General features: G+C 39.3%; 1 protein-coding gene across 2 annotated transcripts in view; it reads left to right on the forward strand.

Annotated features, from left to right (window-relative positions):
• The first annotated feature begins 6,652 nt into the window (after positions 1-6,652).
• The window catches only part of LOC6032235 (activating transcription factor 3), a 66,389-nt gene continuing 50,263 nt past the window's right edge, over positions 6,653-22,778 (forward strand). For both annotated transcript variants that reach the window (XM_038259777.1, XM_038259776.1), the window contains exon 1: positions 6,653-7,735. The gene's annotated coding sequence lies outside the window, so the exon portion shown is untranslated. The remainder of the gene's footprint in view (positions 7,736-22,778) is intronic.

Here is a 22,778-nt window from a genome sequence, read left to right on the forward strand (position 1 = left end):
GGTGGTTGTCCGCGCTTGATACATTTTTTTTTCTTGTATGGTATGTATCCACGAAGGGGGTGGGGGGGGGGCTTGGTTATGTTTTCAAAACAGTTTCCACGTGGTTTATAGATGGCCCCTTCCCCAAAATAACGTGAGCAAATTGGGATTTTTGACCCCCCTCCTCCCCCCCATCGTAACAAATCATAACAGATGAGCGATCCCCCCTACCCCCATGTAACGCGTAACACAAGGTCTTTTTGCAAATTTTTATGAATGCCTATATGAAAATTTTGCTTTACGTTACATAATTTTTATCCCACCCCCCTCCCCTAATTGTTGTAACATTTCGTAACAGAAGCCGACACCCCCTCTTCCCCTAACTGCGTTACGTCATAAAATTACGGCCCCATAGAACAACATGTTTGACAATGTTGGTTAAGTTCCTCTGCCATCGTACACATGCGCTGCAATTTTAAAATGTTGGTGTCGTGCAACAAATTGTATGAAACTCATTGTAGAACACACACACTTACTATTGCAATGCAAGTGTGCATGCATCAACCACTTCATTGGACTGATTCAGCTTGTGAGGTGTTGTTGTCTCTTTCTAAGCTATGGTATAACATAAAAGAGAAAGAGAAAAAGAGACAGATGTATTGCCACCTTTCATGATCTGAATCACATTTCAACTTTCTTTCAAATCGACCCGGTCTTTAAAATCGAACCTCCACAATTCGTTGTAAAAAAGCGTTGTAAAAAAGCACTAAATTTTAGCACTGAAAAACATTCAAAATGGCGACATCTGAAATCTGACTTTTGAACTTTGTATTGCGATTTGTATGGAAACTATGAGGGCACTAAATGTGGGGTATAGGGCACTAAATAGCACTAAATGAGCACTTAATTTGAGCACTGAAAAACATTCAAAGTGGCGACATCTGAAATCTAACTTTTGAACTTTGTATGGCGATTTGTATGGAAACTATGAGGGCACTAAATGTGGGGTATAGGGCACTAAATAGCACTAAATGAGCACTAAATTTTAGCACTGAAAAACATTCAAAATGGCGACATCTGAATTTTGACTTTTAAACTTTGTATGGCGATTTGTATGGAAACTATGAGGGCACTAAATGTGGGGTATAGGGTACTAAATAGCACTAAATGAGCACTAAATTTTAGCACTGAAAACCATTCAAAATGGCGACATCTGAAATTTGACTTTTGAACTTTGTATTGCGATTTGTATGGAAACTATGAGGGCACTAAATGTGGGGAATAGGGCACTAAATAGCACTAAATGAGTACTGAAAAACATTCAAAATGGCGACATCTGAAATTTGACTTATAAACTTTGTATGGCGATTTGTATGGAAACTATGAGGGCACTAAATGTGGGGTATAGGGCACTAAATAGCACTAAATGAGCACTAAATTTTAGCACGGAAAAACATTCAAAATGGCGACATCTGAAATTTGACTTATAAACTTTGTATTGCGATTTGTATGGAAACTATGAGGGCACTAAATGTGGGGAATAGGGCATTAAATAGCACTAAATGAGCACTAAATTTGAGCACTGAAAATCATTCAAAATGGCGACATCTGAAATTTGACTTTTGAACTTTGTATGGCGATTTGTATGGAAACTATGAGGGCACTAAATGTGGGGTATAGGGTACTAAATAGCACTAAATGAGCACTAAATTTTAGCACTGAAAACCATTCAAAATGGCGACATCTGAAATTTGACTTATAAACTTTGTATGGCGATTTGTATGGAAACTATGAGGGCACTAAATGTGGGGTATAGGGCACTAAATAGCACTAAATGAGCACTAAATTTTAGCACTGAAAAACATTCAAAATGGCGACATCTGAAATCTGACTTTTGAACTTTGTATGGCGATTTGTATGGAAACTATGAGGGCACTAAATGTGGGGTATAGGGTACTTAATAGCACTAAATGAGCACTAAATTTTAGCACTGAAAAACATTCAAAATGGCGACATCTGAAATTTGACTTTTGAACTTTGTATGGCGATTTGTATGGAAACTATGAGGGCACTAAATGTGGGGTATAGGGCACTAAATAGCACTAAATGAGCACTAAATTTGAGCACTGAAAATCATTCAAAATGGCGACATCTGAAATTTGACTTTTGAACTTTGTATGGCGATTTGTATGGAAACTATGAGGGCACTAAATGTGGGGTATAGGGCACTAAATAGCACTAAATGAGCACTGAAAAACATTCAAAATGGCGACATCTGAAATTTGACTTATAAACTTTGTATGGCGATTTGTATGGAAACTATGAGGGCACTAAATGTGGGGTATAGGGCACTAAATAGCACTAAATGAGCACTAAATTTTAGCACTGAAAAACATTCAAAATGGCGACATCTGAAATCTGACTTTTGAACTTTGTATGGCGATTTGTATGGAAACTATAAGGGCACTAAATGTGGGGTATAGGGCACTAAATAGCACTAAATGAGCACTAAATTTAAGCACTGAAAACCATTCAAAATGGCAACATCTGAAATTTGACTTTTGAACTTTGTATGGCGATTTGTATGGAAACTATGAGGGCACTAAATGTGGGGTATAGGGCACTAAATAGCACTAAATGTGCACTAATTTTTAGCACTGAAAAACATTCAAAATGGCGACATCTGAAATTTGACTTTTGAACTTTGTATTGCGATTTGTATGGAAACTATGAGGGCACTAAATGTGGGGTATAGGGCACTAAATAGCACTAAATGAGCACTGAAAACCATTCAAAATGGCAACATCTGAAATTTGACTTTTGAACTTTGTATGGCGATTTGTATGGAAACTATGAGGGCACTAAATGTGGGGTATAGGGCACTAAATAGCACTAAATGTGCACTAATTTTTAGCACTGAAAAACATTCAAAATGGCGACATCTGAAATTTGACTTATAAACTTTGTATGGCGATTTGTATGGAAACTATGAGGGCACTAAATGTGGGGTATAGGGCACTAAATAGCACTAAATGAGCACTAAATTTTAGCACTGAAAACCATTCAAAATGGCGACATCTGAAATTTGACTTTTGAACTTTGTATTGCGATTTGTATGGAAACTATGAGGGCACTAAATGTGGGGTATAGGGTACTTAATAGCACTAAGTGAGCACTAAATTTGAGCACTGAAAAACATTCAAAATGGCGAGATCTGAAATCTTACTTTTTAACTTTGTATGGCGATTTGTATGGAAACTATGAGGGCACTAAATGTGGGGTATAGGGCACTAAATAGCACTAAATGAGCACTGAAAAACATTCAAAATGGCGACATCTGAAATTTGACTTTTGAACTTTGTATTGCGATTTGTATGGAAACTATGAGGGCACTAAATGTGGGGTATAGGGCACTAAATAGCACTAAATGAGCACTAAATTTTAGCACTGAAAAACATTCAAAATGGCGACATCTGAAATTTGACTTTTAAACTTTGTATGGCGATTTGTATGGAAACTATGAGGGCACTAAATGTGGGGTATAGGGTACTTAATAGCACTAAATGAGCACTAAATTTGAGCACTGAAAAACATTCAAAATGGCGACATCTGAAATCTAACCTTTGAACTTTGTATGGCGATTTGTATGGAAACTATGAGGGCACTAAATGTGGGGTATAGGGCACTAAATAGCACTAAATGAGCACTGAAAAACATTCAAAATGGCGACATCTGAAATTTGACTTATAAACTTTGTATGGCGATTTGTATGGAAACTATGAGGGCACTAAATGTGGGGTATAGGGCACTAAATAGCACTAAATGAGCACTAAATTTTAGCACTGAAAAACATTCAAAATGGCGACATCTGAAATCTGACTTTTGAACTTTGTATGGCGATTTGTATGGAAACTATGAGGGCACTAAATGTGGGGTATAGGGCACTAAATAGCACTAAATGAGCACTAAATTTGACTAGCACTGAAAAACATTCAAAATGGCGACATCTGAAATTTGACTTTTGAACTTTGTATGGCGATTTGTATGGAAACTATGAGGGCACTAAATGTGGGGTATAGGGCACTAAATAGCACTAAATGAGCACTAAATTCAGCACTCTGAAATTTGACTTATAAACTTTGTATGGCGATTTGTATGGAAACTATGAGGGCACTAAATGTTAGGGCACTAAATAGCACTAAATGAGCACTAAATTTTAGCAAAATGGCGACATCTGAAATCTTGACTTTGTATGGCGATTTGTATGGAAACTATTAAATGTATAGGGCACTAAATAGCACTAAATGAGCACTAAATTTAAGCACTGAAAACCATTGGCAACATATGGAAATGGCGATATGAGGGCACTAAATGTGGGGTATAGGGCACTAAATAGCACTAAATGAGCACTGAAAAACATTCAAAATGGCGACATCTGAAATTTGACTTTTGAACTTTGTATTGCGATTTGTATGGAAACTATGAGGGCACTAAATGTGGGGTATAGGGCACTAAATAGCACTAAATGAGCACTGAAAACCATTCAAAATGGCAACATCTGAAATTTGACAACTTTGTAAATGGAAACTATGAGGGCACTAAATGTTATAGGGCACTAAATAGCACTAAATGTGCACAATTCACTGAAATGGCGACATCTGAAATTTGACTTATAAACTTTGTATGGCGATTTGTATGGAAACTATGAGGGCACTAAATGTGGGGTATAGGGCACTAAATAGCACTAAATGAGCACTAAATTTTAGCACTGAAAAACATTCAAAATGGCGACATCTGAAATCTGACTTTTGAACTTTGTATGGCGATTTGTATGGAAACTATAAGGGCACTAAATGTGGGGTATAGGGTACTTAATAGCACTAAATGAGCACTAAATTTTAGCACTGAAAAACATTCAAAATGGCGACATCTGAAATTTGACTTTTGAACTTTGTATGGCGATTTGTATGGAAACTATGAGGGCACTAAATGTGGGGTATAGGGCACTAAATAGCACTAAATGAGCACTAAATTTGAGCACTGAAAATCATTCAAAATGGCGACATCTGAAATTTGACTTTTGAACTTTGTATGGCGATTTGTATGGAAACTATGAGGGCACTAAATGTGGGGTATAGGGCACTAAATAGCACTAAATGAGCACTGAAAAACATTCAAAATGGCGACATCTGAAATTTGACTTATAAACTTTGTATGGCGATTTGTATGGAAACTATGAGGGCACTAAATGTGGGGTATAGGGCACTAAATAGCACTAAATGAGCACTAAATTTTATCACTGAAAAACATTCAAAATGGCGACATCTGAAATCTGACTTTTGAACTTTGTATGGCGATTTGTATGGAAACTATAAGGGCACTAAATGTGGGGTATAGGGCACTAAATAGCACTAAATGAGCACTAAATTTAAGCACTGAAAACCATTCAAAATGGCAACATCTGAAATTTGACTTTTGAACTTTGTATGGCGATTTGTATGGAAACTATGAGGGCACTAAATGTGGGGTATAGGGCACTAAATAGCACTAAATGTGCACTAATTTTTAGCACTGAAAAACATTCAAAATGGCGACATCTGAAATTTGACTTTTGAACTTTGTATTGCGATTTGTATGGAAACTATGAGGGCACTAAATGTGGGGTATAGGGCACTAAATAGCACTAAATGAGCACTAAATTTTAGCACAAAGAAAATTCAAAATGGCGACATGTGTCATCTGGCTTGTATTTCAAATTTTGTATGGCAATTTGTATGGAAACTATGAGGGCACTAAATGTGGGGTGTAGGGCACTAAATAGCACTAAATGAGCACTAAATTTTAGCACAACGAAAATTCAAAATGGCGACATGTGTCATCTGGCTTGTATTTCAAATTTTGTATGGCAATTTGTATGGAAACTATAAGGGCACTAAATGTGGGATATAGGGCACTAAATAGCACTAAATGAGCACTAAATTTTAGCACAAAGAAAATTCAAAATGGCGACATGTGTCATCTGGCTTGTATTTCAAATTTTGTATGGCAATTTGTATGGAAACTATAAGGGCACTAAATGTGGGGTATAGGGCACTAAATAGCACTAAATGAGCACTAAATTTTAGCACAAAGAAAATTCAAAATGGCGACATGTGTCATCTGGCTTGTATAGACCTCGCTTCACCGCACTAAGTCACCGCACACACCACACCGGCTCAACCGGCTTTTGCAGTCCGCGACGCGACGCTCCTCTTCGCGGATCGCGTTCTTTCACTCACGTGCTTCTCCACCAACACACGCGCAGGAAGCTGTAAACACATGGCCTACTACCACCGACCGCTGAGTGGCAGTACACTTGTGCATTTTAGGCTGGTTCAATGGGAATCTTCTAGAATTTTCAACAGGAATTGAGTTGTTTGAACACATAAATATTTGAATTTGTATGAGCCAGGAGTATTTTTTTTCAACATTCTGAAGATCATTCTGAACCAGTCTAGCGCACATGCGTCCCACTCGGCACGATAGCGAGCCTCCAACCAATCGGAGGACGCGAGATGACGGCATCGTTGGCCAATCAGCGCCGCCCGCGATGATGACATTTCTATTTTTAGCGACGTAAATAAAACGAACACTACAACTCGCGCGCGTCGTGCTTTGCGAAATTCGGGTTCGGTTCGCGACTGTTTTCAGTTGAACATCGCACTCGGACCGGGCCGCATGCTCTCGAGCCGCCGCAAGTCGTTACCACTTTTGTTTGTTTATATTCCGGATGTACACAAAGGCTGGGCCAGAACGGAACATTATCGGTTTACGCCTAATTTTGAAAAGTGGTCCAAACAGCGCAAAGTTCGGGATAAATATGTCAAATTCTGCTAATCGGAGCAACCAACTGGTGAAGAATACCACTGTCCAAGCCAACTTTGATCAAGAAAGCAAACACTTGACCGATTACCGCAACTGGTGTGTAATTAGACATAGACTTGCGGCGTAGCAATCCGTCGTCCTTGGGTGAAAGAATATTGTGGATATAACACGCGAGGGATCATAACACATTACAATACATCACACACACTCAACGGATCCGCGCACACGCTGCATGCGGCAAAGTGTAAACATAAACAAAAGTGATGCGTGCGGTGGTGGTACGGTCGTCAACTAAACGAAGCAACGCCGTCAAATAAATCTACGACTGTCAACGAAAAGTAAAAACAATTTCAGTTAATTTTTGCATTTTTTTTTTATGTTGATTTCGTCAAACCATTTCCTTTTTTTGTGACGACTTCACTGTGTCGAAATTACGAGAGTGTTTAAAAGTAAAAAGTTATTTGTCGAACTTTTAACATTCTGTCACGAGTGAGAGGCGCCCGGCGCGATCGTTACATTTTTTTTGTGGTGTCCTCAAAACGAAGAAAAAAAGAGAAGAAATTTCAAAACCCGACTGTCATTTGTGTAATTGAATCACGAAAGCGCTGAAAGAAGCGTGATTTCGTGACACGAAGCCCTTCTGGAATACCAACAAACGCAACCTTCGCCAATCTAGTACCACGCACGCACGTGTGCGTGTGCACTGCAGTACTAGAATCGCAGGACGCAGGCGCGTACTCGCTCTGTGCTCGTGAACGAAAATCAGCTGGAGATTCTGAGGGCGAATCTCGGCACATCCATCCAGTTGGCACGGAGAAAGTGAGTTACCGAGAACGTGAACGGCGAAAAGGATCGCAGCAGGCGCAGCGAGCTCGTTACACCGGACTAACAGGTGGTTATTTGCTATTTTTAAGTTCTCTCTGCTTTTTCCCTTCAGGGTTGTGACTGTGTGTTTATAAGAACGGTGTTGTTTGTAATAATTGCTCACAAATGAGTGGGTGGGTGGGAGGTTGCAGCGCAGGTTGTACACGATCAACACGTGGACTAGTTTCGGAATCATCGGAACAAGTTCAGCCTTGTTAGTGTTTCGGTTTTGTTTGTGACGCAAAGAAAGAAGAGAAATTGAACAAGGTGTCATGAGGGGACATCTGATGTTGTAATGTTAAATTAGCTAACATGAAAAGTTTGATTTATCACTATAGTCTTTAAACAGTAAACGTTGTGACTCATTCGAAGAAATTGTTGTTTATTTTTTATAGAATCAGCAGTGACTGAAACAAGCTTAAAACAATAACAATTTCAAGTTATTTTTATCTTTGGGATTTCTCTCATAAAAATTGGTATGAAGTTCAATGCAAGCATGATTTTCTAGGCCACATTAAAAAAAGATTGGATGGAGAAAAATTCACTTATTTTTATGTTTCTTTTTGAAAAATATCTCTTGGAAATCTTCATTTTTTTTTTAGTTTTTTAGACCTCGCATAAGTTCAAGCATTTCTTTAAGTGGCTATTAGCAATTTTATTTCTAAAAACAACTAAGTTTCTGTGATTATTTGCAAAACATTTTAAATCAGGACCAATATTTGTTTCTAACGAAAAAAAACTGGATTTTTTTCATACAAAAATTAACAACAAAATTGTTGTTGCATGAAATTTGCCATGAAAATCTCACTTCTAGGAATACAGTCCAGACTCGATTTTCCGATGCTTCGATTATCCGAAGTTTCGATTATCCGAAGTTCGATTATCCGAAGGTTTGTATGAGGCTTTGGATAATCGAATCACGAAAAAAAATGTTTTTTCGTGTTTATTTTTTCTTGTTTTAAACATTAAATTCGTGTTCTGCGACCCCTTTAAAGTCAAAAATGAATAGTTGATAGCCTTTTAAATAATAAAATTATTTTTTTCAATATTTCGCCATATTGGCAGCCATCTTGGATTGACATTTTTTAAATTACTTTAGCGTAGTTTAGGGGTCATACTTAAGTTCGACAACAAAAAATTAGGCAGTGAAAAATTTTTTTTTCGTGATTCGAATATCCGAAGTGAATTTTTTTAGAGGCCATCGGATAATCGAGTCTGGACTGTATTTGCATATAGATTTCGCCACCTGCTGTCAAAATTGAAAACCGAAATTTTTCGCATGATTTTCCGTTTTTTTTTTTTTCAAGCAAGCTTAACCATTAAGACGAGTGAACCGATCTTGTTCATTTTTGGCTTTGTACACACTTTGTAAGGGCATTTGTATGAAACGCCGGAACACGAGACTTCCGAAAGGTTGATTCAAGCAGATAAATTTAATTTAGTTTGGTTATTTGTCAATCGGAATCGAATTCCAAACGGTTAAAAAACAACTCCTTATTTAACAGAAAATGATGAATTCTACATTCGTTTAAAAAAAAGATCCATAAACAAGATTTATTTATAATGCTTTTTGGTTGTTTTTAAATAGTTTAAAAAGAATAATTCTGCGTCTACAACTTGTCCGGATTTTAATCCGTATTAGGCCAATTCAAATTTTATTTGAAGTATTTGTTTCTCCCTTTCTCAACTTTTTCTCAAAATTAAGGAAGCAAAAATATAATTATCACTAAGAATTTAATCTTTCATTAATTGATTGATTGATAATAGTTATAACTTTTGAACAATTTTTATGATATTTTAAATTATTTTTGATAACAGATCCGAAAAAGTCGTAAAATTTTAGTAAAAAAAAATTGTTGATTGATTTATACTGGACTGGAATACTGTATAAACCATTTTAATGAAGTTTTTGTTATAATGTTTTGAAAATCATAATTTAATAATTTGAACCTATCACAGCTTATTTACACACATTTGACAGATCGTAAAACCTGTTGGCATGCACAATCTCAGTAAAAATTGTGTCATTTTGGAAGTTGTAAAATTCTAAAGTGTAATATTACCTCAACATTTCAGTGATTCTTAGAACAATCTTTGTTATTATTTTTTTGTTATTTTAACAGCTTATCCGATCATTTCAATAACAGTTGAAGGTATTCTTCCATAACTAAAATGTTATTTCAAAGTTGTTTTGGCTTTCAACCAATATCAGACCAATAGCTAATTTTGTTATGATAACATAAACTGTTATTAAACCCTTATGCAAAAATGGATTTTTCAAGAAGATTCCATAACACTTTCTGTTATTTTAACAGTATTTGTTATTGAAATGGCATGAATTTTGTTATTACCGTCTGCCCGGGTAATAAAATAATGCAAAAAACAACATTTTATGTTTTTTATTTATTTAGCGTTCTTAAATGAGCCAAATTGGGAAGAGAACATTTAAGCAAGACAAAATATCGAGGAATGAAGAGAATCGAAGTATGCAGTTTGAAGGGAATGAAGAATTCATCGGTAGATAAATCAATATTGAGATCGAGAAAGTCGACAACCAGAGAGTCGCCTGTATTCTCAATAATCCACCACCGCCATCGTTAGAAAGGCGATAACAGAAACAGGAAATGATTCAAAGAGCACATCATCCAAATGCTCAATCACACAACTTTCTTTAACATTTCTAAGATAAATTATTTCCAGTTAATTCCGTGCATTGGACAAGCTGATAATTACTTAACTACCCAACCATTCAACATTCCGGAAAGGAGCATAAAATTTACAACCAACCGTCGGCAATTTAGAAACGCCAACTTTTAACGAAATGAGACAGTTCTAATGAAACATCATAAAAGAAATGAATATGACACCCATGGCATGGCACGCATCACCGCCAAGCCGCGGCAAAACTGTTTGTCCTAATCGCCGTCGGCGTTTGCGTCGCGACTAGATTACTTTGATCGCCGCGCTCGCGCGTGTAAATATCGCAAATGATGCGTGGCACACTGCGCCCGCTGCCACAAATCTAACACGGGGGGGTGACCCATAGTCATGGAGATAAATCGTAGCTTCCTACGCGTAAGCAATAGAGTCAAGACCTTCTGGGTAAATGCGTTGGACCAAATCCCCCGGTAATCGATCTTAGCATGAAGTTTGTACTGGGATTTTTTGTGAGGTTTGTACAGTAATTTTGCAAATGGAAAAAATATTCTATTTTCATTTTTTTTCTTTCCTAAGAAGCAAGGACAAGTTCAGTGCTAGCTACTTTGTTGCCTTTAGCTGACAGTTCTTATTTGCCTAACCCAGACTGAAACGAGATGGACAACCGACAGACAGACAGACTGACCAGCTAACTGGGCAAAATGGAGGAAGCCATTAAATCCGCCTTCATTCATTAAACACTAGTTTCCATACTGTCCACTTTCAACGCCGTTGTCCGCACGATTCATTCTATTCGACACCAGCAGCACTCTAGCACTAGATGAATGAAAGTGATCTGCCGAGGAGGCCCAGATGGGTTTTGCCATTTGTCAGCCAATCGTGGTCAATGTGTCGCCAAGCCCGGTCGGTGCCAGCCCCGGGTGCCACGCAGAGTTTAGATAGAGTTAATTGGAAGTGTCACACCCCTGGTTGAAGTGCCGGGACAGTCGTGAGAAATATTGTATTAATGCAGATTATCGCCGTCATAATTGGCGCGCCAATATCTAGGTCAACTTTAAACGAAGCGTTTTTTTTTTTTGCTCTCCTCGACATGTGCGAACATGGACTTTACAAACGCGCAAAACTGTCATATTGAACTTCAAACAGCACATCTTGATGCATTTACATAAGATTAAATTTCATTGCGGGAACTGTGGCTGCTACTGCTTTCTAGGGATCGATTCCCTCCCCACGCCCACATGTCGATCAATCTTCCTCTTCCTTGAATGTTGAATACAAAAAAAAGAAAGAATAAAAGTCGACTCGTGATGGTTGGATTTGTTTTCGGCGCACTCGCCCTCTCTAGCACTTGGGGAGGAGGGAGTTCCAGTCAAAAAGATAAACAAAAAACCATTTTACGTGCCATTCACAGAAATGTTTGCCTTCTCCCCGGCGGCATCAAGTTTATTATTATTTTTACGGAGGAAGTTTAGACTTTGCTGAGTTTAAGAAACTGGAAGAAAATTTAAGATTATCAAATCATTCGACAGGAGTGCTTCTGGTTTTTCAAAAACAAATTAAAAAATAATAAACACAAGATATAGATCTATGGCCAATCCATAGGCAAGTCCCAAAATCATGTTCATTTTGAATTTTTAACATTTTTTACAGTGCTAATTTTTGTCTAATTTTTGTATGGAGAACCACACAGTAAAAAAAATAGGTAAATGGTAACACATTTTGTGGCAGCAAAAAATGTGGTAATTTATATCAGGAACTAGTGAAATTTCCATCAGTTTCTTTGAACTTCACATTTTGACAAATTATTTTATGAAAAAAATACTCGTAATAAAAGGTTGCGTTCAACAAATCAAATTTTCATTCTTCCAAAATGTAATATATTTTAACTGTTTGTCGCTATTGCAAGCAATTCCGCTTTCAAGACAACGAAACAAATTTGATATTTTTTTTTTTTTTTGAATTAAATATACTTTATTGAATCTTTCTTATAATAATTACATTTGGTTTACATAATAAGTGGTCAGCTGTGGCTCTTCAGCTTTAGTTTGCTTTTCGTGATTTAAACACTGTTCATGTTCATAACTTTAAAAGTATATGATTTATCATTTTTGTAACACTAGGTACAATGAAGAAAAAAAAATTTAAGAAAACATAACCTAACCTAAAACTAACTTAATCTTACCATAAACTAAACCAATCCTTGAATCAAGGGGTATTCAGATATAGCACATTTTTCCCTGAATTTCAAACATTTTTCTTGAATCTTCTGATCCAACATTTTTACTTCTGCTAATTCATGAACCTCACTTGATCTAGTCCAGCCAGGAACATTCAAAACCATTTTGAGTACCTTGTTTTGGACACGCTGGAGCTTCAATTTATGAGTTCTAGCGCAACACTCCCAAACAGGTACTGCATACTCAATAACGGGGTAAATTATTTGTTTGTATACTGCTAGCTTATTTTTCAAAGAAAGCTTTGATTTTCTGTTAATTAAAGGATACAAACACCTGATGAGAATGCTGCACTTGTTCAATATTTTATCTACATGCTGTCGAAACAATAGTTTCGAGTCAAGTATGAGACCTAAATATACAACTTCCTTTGACCAGGGTATTGAAACATCATTCATTTTAATCAAAACATCATCCTTTGGGACAAATCGGGCCGATTTGGAAAGTGGAAAAATGATGGTTTGAGTTTTGGCTGCATTTATGCGAATTTTCCAGTCGCCAAAGTATTCGGAAAGAACGTCAAGACCCTTCTGAAGACGGCCGACTAAATATCTGGTTATTTTACCCTAACAAATTTGATATGTTCTTGAAAACTTCAGATAATGAAAAAAACAAACAAAAAATTTCGGTTTTGACAAAGAACTTTGTTCTAAGGTTTCTATACGTGGTGTCAATCCAAAATTTTCGCGAAGCGAAAACGTTACGTGACGAATTCCCCTCTCGGCAAATTTCCCCTCTTTTTGGTGCACGCTGGTTGGATGAACGAACGTTTCCCAATCAGTCGATCGAGAGACGTGAGATTGATGTATCTAAAATCTCCCCCACTCCACCTCATAATTTTCGGATCGTCGACGAGCCAACAAAACTCGGCTCGGTCGGTCCCGAAAATTCATTCTATTGCTGGACGACGACGAGGACACATCAGAAGCAGATGGCCTGGTGGCCCGGTAGCAGACGGCCTGGAGGTCCGGGAGCAGATGGCTTGGAGGCAAGGACCAGCTAAGACATGCCGGTCGCGTGAGTCGATCATTGGAACTGGCCACCACCTGGAGTGGCCGGAGGCCCCGGGGATGTTCCGATGGGAGGACATTTTCCGGACCGTAAGAGTTGTGGCAATATGGGTATCCAACTTAATGGTTTTTGATACCGGACATGAAATTTGACATTTCGGCAGTAGTGGTCACAATCCGGAGTGGCCGGAGGCCCCGGGGATGTTCCGATAAGGGGACATTTGCCGAACCATAAGAGTTGGGGCAATATGGGTATCAAACTTTAGGGATTTTGATACTGGACATGAAATTTGACATTTTGGCAGTAGTGGCCACCACCTGGAGTGGCCGGAGGCCCCGGGGATGTTCCGATAAGGGGACATTTGCGGAACCATAAGAGTTGGGGGCAATATGGGTATCAAACTTTAGGGATTTTGATACTGGACATGAAATTTGATGTTTTGGCAGTAGTGACCACAATCTGGAGTGGCCGGAGGCCCCGGGGATGTTCCGATGGGGGGACATTTGCCGAACCGTAAGAGTTGGGGCAATATGGGTATCAAACTTTAGGGATTTTGATACTGGACATGAAATTTGACATTTTGGCAGTAGTGGCCACCACCTGGAGTGGCCGGAGGCCTCGGGGATGTTCCGATAAGGGGACATTTGCCGGACCGTAAGAGTTGGTGTAATATGGGTACCAAACTTTATGGTTTTTGATACCGGACATGAAATTCGACATTTTGACAGTAGTGGCCACAATCCGGAGTGGCCGGAGGCCCTGCGGATGTTCTGATGGGGGGACATTTGCCGGACCGTAAGAGTTGGGGCAATATGGGTATCAAACTTTATGGTTTTTGATACTGGGCATGAAATTTGACATTTCGGCAGTAGCGGCCACAATCCGGAGTGGCCGGAGGCCCCGGGGATGTTCCGATAAGGGGACATTTGCCGAACCATAAGAGTTGGGGCAATATGGGTATCAAACTTTAGGGATTTTGATACTGGACATGAAATTTGACATTTTGGCAGTAGTGGCCACCACCTGGAGTGGCCGGAGGCCCCGGGGATGTTCCGATGGGGGGACATTTGCCAGACCGTAAGAGTTGGGGCAATATGGGTATCAAACTTAATGGTTTTTGATACCGGACATGAAATTTGACATTTTGGCAGTAGTGGCCACCACCTGGAGTGTCCGGAGGCCCCGGGGATGTTCCGATGGGGGGACATTTGCCAGACCGTAAGAGTTGGGGCAATATGGGTATCAAACTTAATGGTTTTTGATACTGGACATGAAATTTGATGTTTTGGCAGTAGTGACCACAATCTGGAGTGGCCGGAGGCCCCGGGGATGTTCCGATGGGGGGACATTTGCCGAACCGTAAGAGTTGGGGCAATATGGGTATCAAACTTTAGGGATTTTGATACTGGACATGAAATTTGACATTTTGGCAGTAGTGGCCACCACCTGGAGTGGCCGGAGGCCTCGGGGATGTTCCGATAAGGGGACATTTGCCGAACCATAAGAGTTGGGGCAATATGGGTATCAAACTTTAGGGATTTTGATACTGGACATGAAATTTGACATTTTGGCAGTAGTGGCCACCACCTGGAGTGTCCGGAGGCCCCGGCGATGTTCCGATGGGGGGACATTTGCCAGACCGTTAGAGTTGGGGCAATATGGGTATCAAACTTAATGGTTTTTGATACCGGACATGAAATTTGACATTTTGGCAGTAGTGGCCACCACCTGGAGTGTCCGGAGGCCCCGGGGATGTTCCGATGGGGGGACATTTGCCAGACCGTAAGAGTTGGGGCAATATGGGTATCAAACTTAATGGTTTTTGATACTGGACATGAAATTTGATGTTTTGGCAGTAGTGACCACAATCTGGAGTGGCCGGAGGCCCCGGGGATGTTCCGATGGGGGGACATTTGCCGAACCGTAAGAGTTGGGGCAATATGGGTATCAAACTTTAGGGATTTTGATACTGGACATGAAATTTGACATTTTGGCAGTAGTGGCCACCACCTGGAGTGTCCGGAGGCCCCGGGGATGTTCCGATGGGGGGACATTTGCCAGACCGTAAGAGTTGGGGCAATATGGGTATCAAACTTAATGGTTTTTGATACCGGACATGAAATTTGACATTTTGGCAGTAGTGACCACAATCCGGAGTGGCCGGAGGCCCCGGGGATGTTCCGATGGGGGGACATTTGCCGGACCGTAAGAGTTGGGGCAATATGGGTATCAAACTTTATGTTTTTTGATACTGGGCATGAAATTTTACATTTCGGCAGTAGTGGCCACAATCCGGAGTGGCCGGAGGCCCCGCGGATGTTCCGATGGGGGGACATTTGCCGGACCGTAAGAGTTGGGGCAATATGGGTATCAAACTTAATGGTTTTTGATACCGGACATGAAATTTGACATTTCGGCAGTAGTGACCACAATCCGGAGTGGCCGGAGGCCCCGGGGATGTTCCGATAAGGGGACATTTGCGGAACCATAAGAGTTGGGGCAATATGGGTATCAAACTTTAGGGATTTTGATACTGGACATGAAATTTGACATTTTGGCAGTAGTGGCCACCACCTGGAGTGTCCGGAGGCCCCGGGGATGTTCCGATGGGGGGACATTTGCCGGACCGTAAGAGTTGGGGCAATATGGGTATCAAACTTTATGGTTTTTGATACCGGACATGAAATTTGACATTTTGGCAGTAGTGGCCACAATCCGGAGTGGCCGGAGGCCCCGCGGATGTTCCGATGGGGGGACATTTGCCGGACCGTAAGAGTTGGGGCAATATGGGTATCAAACTTTATGGTTATTGATACTGGGCATGAAATTTTACATTTCGGCAGTAGTGGCCACAATCCGGAGTGGCCGGAGGCCCCGCGGATGTTCCGATGCGGGGACATTTGCCAAACCGTAAGGGTTGGGGCAATATGGGTATCAAACCTAATGGTTTTTGATACCGGACATGAAATTTGACATTTTGGCAGTAGTGGCCACAATCCGAAGTGGCCGGAGGCCCCGGGGATGTTCCGATGAGGGGACATTTGCCGGACCGTAAGAGTTGGGGCAATATGGGTATCAAACTTAATGATTTTTGATACTGGACATAAAAAGTTGCATTTTGCCATTATCTGAAATTAAGCAGTTAAAATATGCTAATGCTAAGCAGTTAAAATATATTGCTTATTAGGCAGGAAGTAATAAATAGACTACTGCAATGCACATTTTTTTGTGCCACTGTGAAAATCTGTTTCTGGAAATTTAGAATAACTATCTCGTAATCATTAAGAGCCCTGTAAAGGGTAGTTTTTAATGTCTGCTGTTCAAATTTCCTTTACTGCCGCCGATTGCTTGCAACAGCCTTGCAAAAACATTCCCGCATCTTGGTAACTTTCGAGTGGTGAAGGAAAGTAAATTGATTTCACTTCGATTTCTATTTCAGCTTCACTTGCAATTTCCGTCCCCTTAGTTCGATAGGACGGTTATTATAAGGGGGGAATTTGGACCGGACATTCTAATCGAAAATTTCAACAATCATCTTGCAAAGTTCTTTGTCATACTGGTCATGTGTAACATAACCACCTGCACCTTTTTCTTCATGTTCTCGCTTTTAAAATTGAATTCATGTTCAACGATTTCTGTTCCATTACCAAATGCTCAATATTTCATCACCGCCATTTTGGCCGCCATCTTGGATTCAAAATTTCTTAAAAAATAATTTTTGTGACTTCATATTTGAGCTCGACGACTCAAACAAGACACCAAAAATCGAGATTCGATTTAAATCGTTAATCCAAAGTAAAATTTCCGAGGACTTTGAGTAATCGAGTTTGTTCTGTTATCATATAATGATGATGGCCCTCCACTAACCCCCGCCCATGGAATTTTAAAAAATATGAAAATTGAAAAACATGAAATTTTTAAGGGAATTTTACTTCTCTTTTAGAATTTTTGAAAATAATATTTTTTGTTGGCGTCAGAAATATATTGTTCTTCATTTAAATTAAGTAAGTATTCAGTTTTTTATCCACCGCAATTTGGGTTTGCTTTACCAAAATCGGTAATTTCAAAGGACGCAAAATAGATTTATATGGATTTTAACTACATTAGAGTTTTAGTGACAAAAAAATACTCACCTTCGTAGTTTGCAGTATAGGTATCAAATGACATGAAAGTGTCTCAATAGATTTTCATTATCTAAGAGTTTTTTGTGTAAAATTTAATAAAATACAATACAAAATAATTAATAAAATTTAATAACTTTCAAATTGGGTAAAAATTTCCAAGGTTATTAAATTTTTATTTAAAAATATTCTATTTATGCCAAATATTATGAACTCCAATGTAGACAATATCAACACAAAATTTGGCGTTTTATTATTTTACACTAAAAACTCAAATCAGGAGTTTTTCTTTGAAAAGGTCCAATAAACCAAATTTTAAGTTTTTGCTTTTTAGGTGTTTTTTAATACCCAAAAAGCAAAAACTAAAAATTTGGTTTATTGGACCTTTTCAAAAAAAACCAGAAATGTACAGTCCAGACTCGATAATTCGGGGGCCTCGGAAAAAATAACTTCGGATAACCGATTCACGAAAAAAAATTGCCTTATTTTTCCAAATCCAAGATGACGGCCAAAATGGCGGTGATGAAATAGTGAAAAAAAAGCATTTTGTTATTTCAAGGGCAATCAACCATTCAAATTTGACTATACAGTGGACTCTCTGGCTGTCGATCTTCTCGATATCAATATTGCTCCAGCTGTCAATAAATTTTTCTGTCCCTTCAAATAGATTGCTTTGATTTTTCGTTCTTTAACTTGATACCTCCCGCTCTCGACGGTCCCTGCAATATCGACAACGAGAGTATTAGTACCTTCAAAAAATATGTTTCTAACATCTTTCAAAGTCTGAAAGGGTTTTGCCTTCCTCACCTCAATGAGGAAAGGCTATAAAATCACTCGAAAAATGAAGTTCGTTATTTGACCTCGTAGACCCACCTTCACGAATACATATCGACTCAGAATCAAATTCTGAGCAAATGTCTGTGCGGGTGGTTGGATGTTGATGTTGGACCTTTCCAAAGAGTCAAAAAGATTGAAAATCTGACAACCCTATCAAAAGTTATAAGCACTTAAGTGTATTTTGTACACTTTTCAGAGGCCGGTTCTTAGATATTTTGATAAAAATAGTGTCCGAATCCATCATGCAACCCATGGTTGGATGGGTAATCAAGAGATCTTTCCAACGAACCCAAATTATTGAAGATCTGACAACCCTATCAAAAGTTCTAAGCACTTAAGTGTTATTTTAGACTTTTTTGAGGCCGTGTATTCACTTTATGAATGTGAGAAAGGCATCAACCACCTAAAGGTGGATTAAGTAACGTTTTTGTTTTTGTAGTGCATTTTAATAAGGTAATTTAAATAAGTTATCGTAGGTAATCGAAAATATCCCATTTTGAAAATAAAATCATCGGTGTTTACATTATTGTTTAAAAACATTGATACAAATGAACCACAAGTGGTCTTCAAATATATTCTTGTTTAATGTTTATATTTCCAATTAGTTACATACCATAAAATTTATGATAAATTTTAATTTGCATACATGATTGCATATTTGGTAAACCAACATACACAGAAAAAAAAGTTGAATTTTGGAATGTTAAAAATTTTGTAGGTTTAATATTACCTCTTTTTGTGTAATAATAAATATGTGTAAAAATGTGAACCTGATTCATCAGAAACTGATGTAAAATTAATCATTTTTTACACAAAATCTGTCATCATTTCCTGATGAATATTACCATCATTTTGTGTTCTGTGTAGTTTTCCAAAAACCAATGTTAGAATTAGATACCTTTTAAAATCACTCTTCTCCACCCCCTGATGACCTCTCGGAATTGATTACGAAAGTAATAAACCTTCAAACGATCCACCAGCAGCCAGCCGTATAGGTACAGCTAGTTAGCTTCGCTCGAGTCCGCGCCTACCGGAGGGTGTGGGATGTCCACTTGGTACCGAGAGGTTCAGGTCGCAACATTTTATGACAACCGCTGCATACCGGAGCAATTTTCTGGCGACAGCGCTCGTGCCCGGCGCACAGGTTAACCAGATTCAATCTTTTAATTAAATGGCAATTTGTTTCAATGCGATGCCGCCGCCTCCCTGGTCGGCGAGCCTTGGCGAGCGTTGGAGAAAATTAAAGATCTACACCACCGGAGTCTGGCTCTTCTAGAGGTATGGGATTTTTTTTTGGATTAGGTTATCTAAGTCTTTGTTTGCACGGAATGGGGTAGCAATAAATTCGATGTCTGTGTCTTTGGCCAGAGTTATAAACAGAATAGCCGCATTTTGATTGAAAAGTCATAAATTTGGCCGTGTGTTTTTTTTTCTGCGCTGCTCGCGCAATCCAAATATTTATCCTGGCCCGTTCCGTTCACAAACAATGGTCCGGATCGTCACCGAGATGTGGTTTTTCGCGGTACCAATAAACCAAGTAGATAAACACAGTGGGCCATGCTTTGTGCTACACATATATCTCAACCTCGGACAAACATTACTCATGCAAACTATCCGTATGGGTGCGGATCTGCGATAGCAATCGAAGTTCGCCATGGATTCGATCAAACGGCCTACTAGCGAGTCCGCGGTTTCAGGGCCTACTTATGTTTCTGTGAGATAGCTACTGTTGATTTTCTTTTTTTCAAGTACAATAAATTAAACAAATCTTATTTCGTATTCCATTCTTCATTCGCGTATAAATTTCTTATTGAGATTTTTTTTTTCTCCCAAACCGCTATTGTTGTTTCGTCGAATTCAGCAGCTAGCGCGCGCGGTTGTGACCGACGGAGAAGTCGTTGGCCGCGATGGTACAAATATGGCGCGCGCCTGCGACAACTTTTCCGTAGACGCGTTGGCGTTTGCGTGTGTCGGAGCGCCGGAAGTGAGGGCGGCGTTCGGCAGACTCGGATCAGCTAAAGTGCCTATTAGACGCCGATCGGTGACACCGGATCCCTCTATCAGGTGTGGAGATCTTGATAGATCGATCGGCACGCTAGTCTCGATTTCTGTGCGTTCAAGATTCGAAAGGCAGGACCGCAGCTAATTGGGGCTGGTTTGCTGAATATTGATTGCGCGACAAAACGGGTTTTGGGTTTTGGGTGCCACCAGTGTTGACTAAGGAAGAGTATGCTAATTATTTACTCTTTTTTGAGGATAGTGAAGAATTTCCCTTGTCCTCTTAAAAAAGTGAAGAATCAGCACTATTCGTCTTCAAGCGAAGCGAAAACCAAAGAAAATCTGAGTGTAAAGAATCAGGTTCAGGTACACTACAATTGTTCACAACACCAACTCAACACTCGCGATACACAAGATGCTATCGATCGAGCAAGGTGCTAAATTGTTTGCACTTCCAGTTGAACTAGTTTATTCAATTTGCAGCTTCTGCCGCTATACTGCTTTTGCATTCCACACTGTTCGAAACTCCGTTGAGAGACCTTCCATCCGGTTCATCTCATAAACTTGCCCAAATTACGGCTCGTTTCGACTCGCAGAACAAGAACCTTCGAAGACCTGCGCGGAAACGCTGCGCTGCAGGCCGGTTGATTCTATATAACCCTCTCTACAACCTAGGAGGGCTTGAAAGCCGCCATCCGAAGATTAAGCGCCATAATTTTGCGCTACTTTAGGGGTGGCTTAAGCCAGGAAGTGGCGGATTTAAGCTCCTCCACGACTCGACTCGATCGGCTGATCCTAATTTACATGTTGCAAATCTTGTTGCCACTTCTCAGCTTTCACCAATACACACAAACGCGCGTAGTGGACGCATCGTGCATGGGATGCACTAATTTACGCGAGACCAGCTGACGTTAAATACCCCGACTCGACACTTTTCAGCTCTACGAGCTGCGATCGAAACCGATCTAAACCGGACGGATGCGCTGCTGTAGATAAAGCTTAATGCACCCCACATTTTGAATGAATTAGTGTTGTGCGGAACAATTAGGTTATCTTGTTGAGAAAATTTAGGTTACACTTTACAAGAAGAATCAAATTCCACTATTTTTTGAATATTTTGATCATTTCGCAACAAAGTGACCCTAACCCTAACAAAGCAAACCCCCTTGAATAAATCACCGTTCTATATCAGCACCGGATAGCCATCAATCAGAACCCGCGCGCGAAACAAAGCAGGCGTGATAGGTGTGCAACATAAATCTTCCATTCAAATTTGTTGCTACGAAAAAAAAAAACTAAAATAAAATAAAGGAAATTCACTTTGTGCGCGCCATTGTGGCCCAGCACGTGACCGGGCGCGGGTCCCCCTTACGTTCCACTCCCTTTTGGTTTGCACCCAGGTGATCGACTCGGACGTTTACTCACATAATAAATGACTTCCTTTTTGGCGACTTTTGGGCGCAAAGTTTTGGACAGTTGATTTGCTCTTGGAGACAAATTGGTTTGAATTTGAAAATAGTTCTCAGGTGAACGCAATAGTGAAGACGCTGGCGTTACGCTTTTTGTTTCATTGATTTCTCTTAAACCATACAAAATTTTTACAAGCTTCAAAAAGCGTTTTGTAGATCTGAACAAAACCTACAAATTGCTTTAAAAACATTGCAAAAATGTTGCGTCATTCCAGAGAAATAAACAAATTAGAAAAACGTAACGCACCGCGTAAAAAGAGGTTTCACTGTATTTGAAAATATAGAAACTTATTAACAGCTAAAAACGTAATTTACTTCACACACCTTTGTCGACATTTAATGTCTTTTCATTCAAAATATGTCGTGATATTCTTCCTAGTTCGATAAATCCCTACCTCAATGATTCATTGGATTACGTTTGCTAAAAAAAAACTCTTCGGTTGTCAATAATTTCTCTTGCTCCTTGCTTGCAAAGACATTATTCTTTGCGAAACAGAGTTTTAAACTATGTTTGAGATTAATTTGGATTTGTTTTGTTTGCCTTGATTTTCTCCCATAGGTTTGAGATTTTGGGGAAAAAATCAATCAAGTCATCATTTTGCATCGTTCTATACGCTGATGCTTCTCTCCCTCGATGGCCCCTTCGGTATTGACAACCAGAGAGTCGATTGTTTACTGTGGTGAAAATTTTGTAAAAACCTTGGCGACGCTCATTTTTGCCAACAGTGAGAACATTGTAGCTA

Source organism: Culex quinquefasciatus, chromosome 3, assembly GCF_015732765.1.
Source record: "Culex quinquefasciatus strain JHB chromosome 3, VPISU_Cqui_1.0_pri_paternal, whole genome shotgun sequence".
Taxonomy (NCBI): domain Eukaryota; kingdom Metazoa; phylum Arthropoda; class Insecta; order Diptera; family Culicidae; genus Culex; species Culex quinquefasciatus.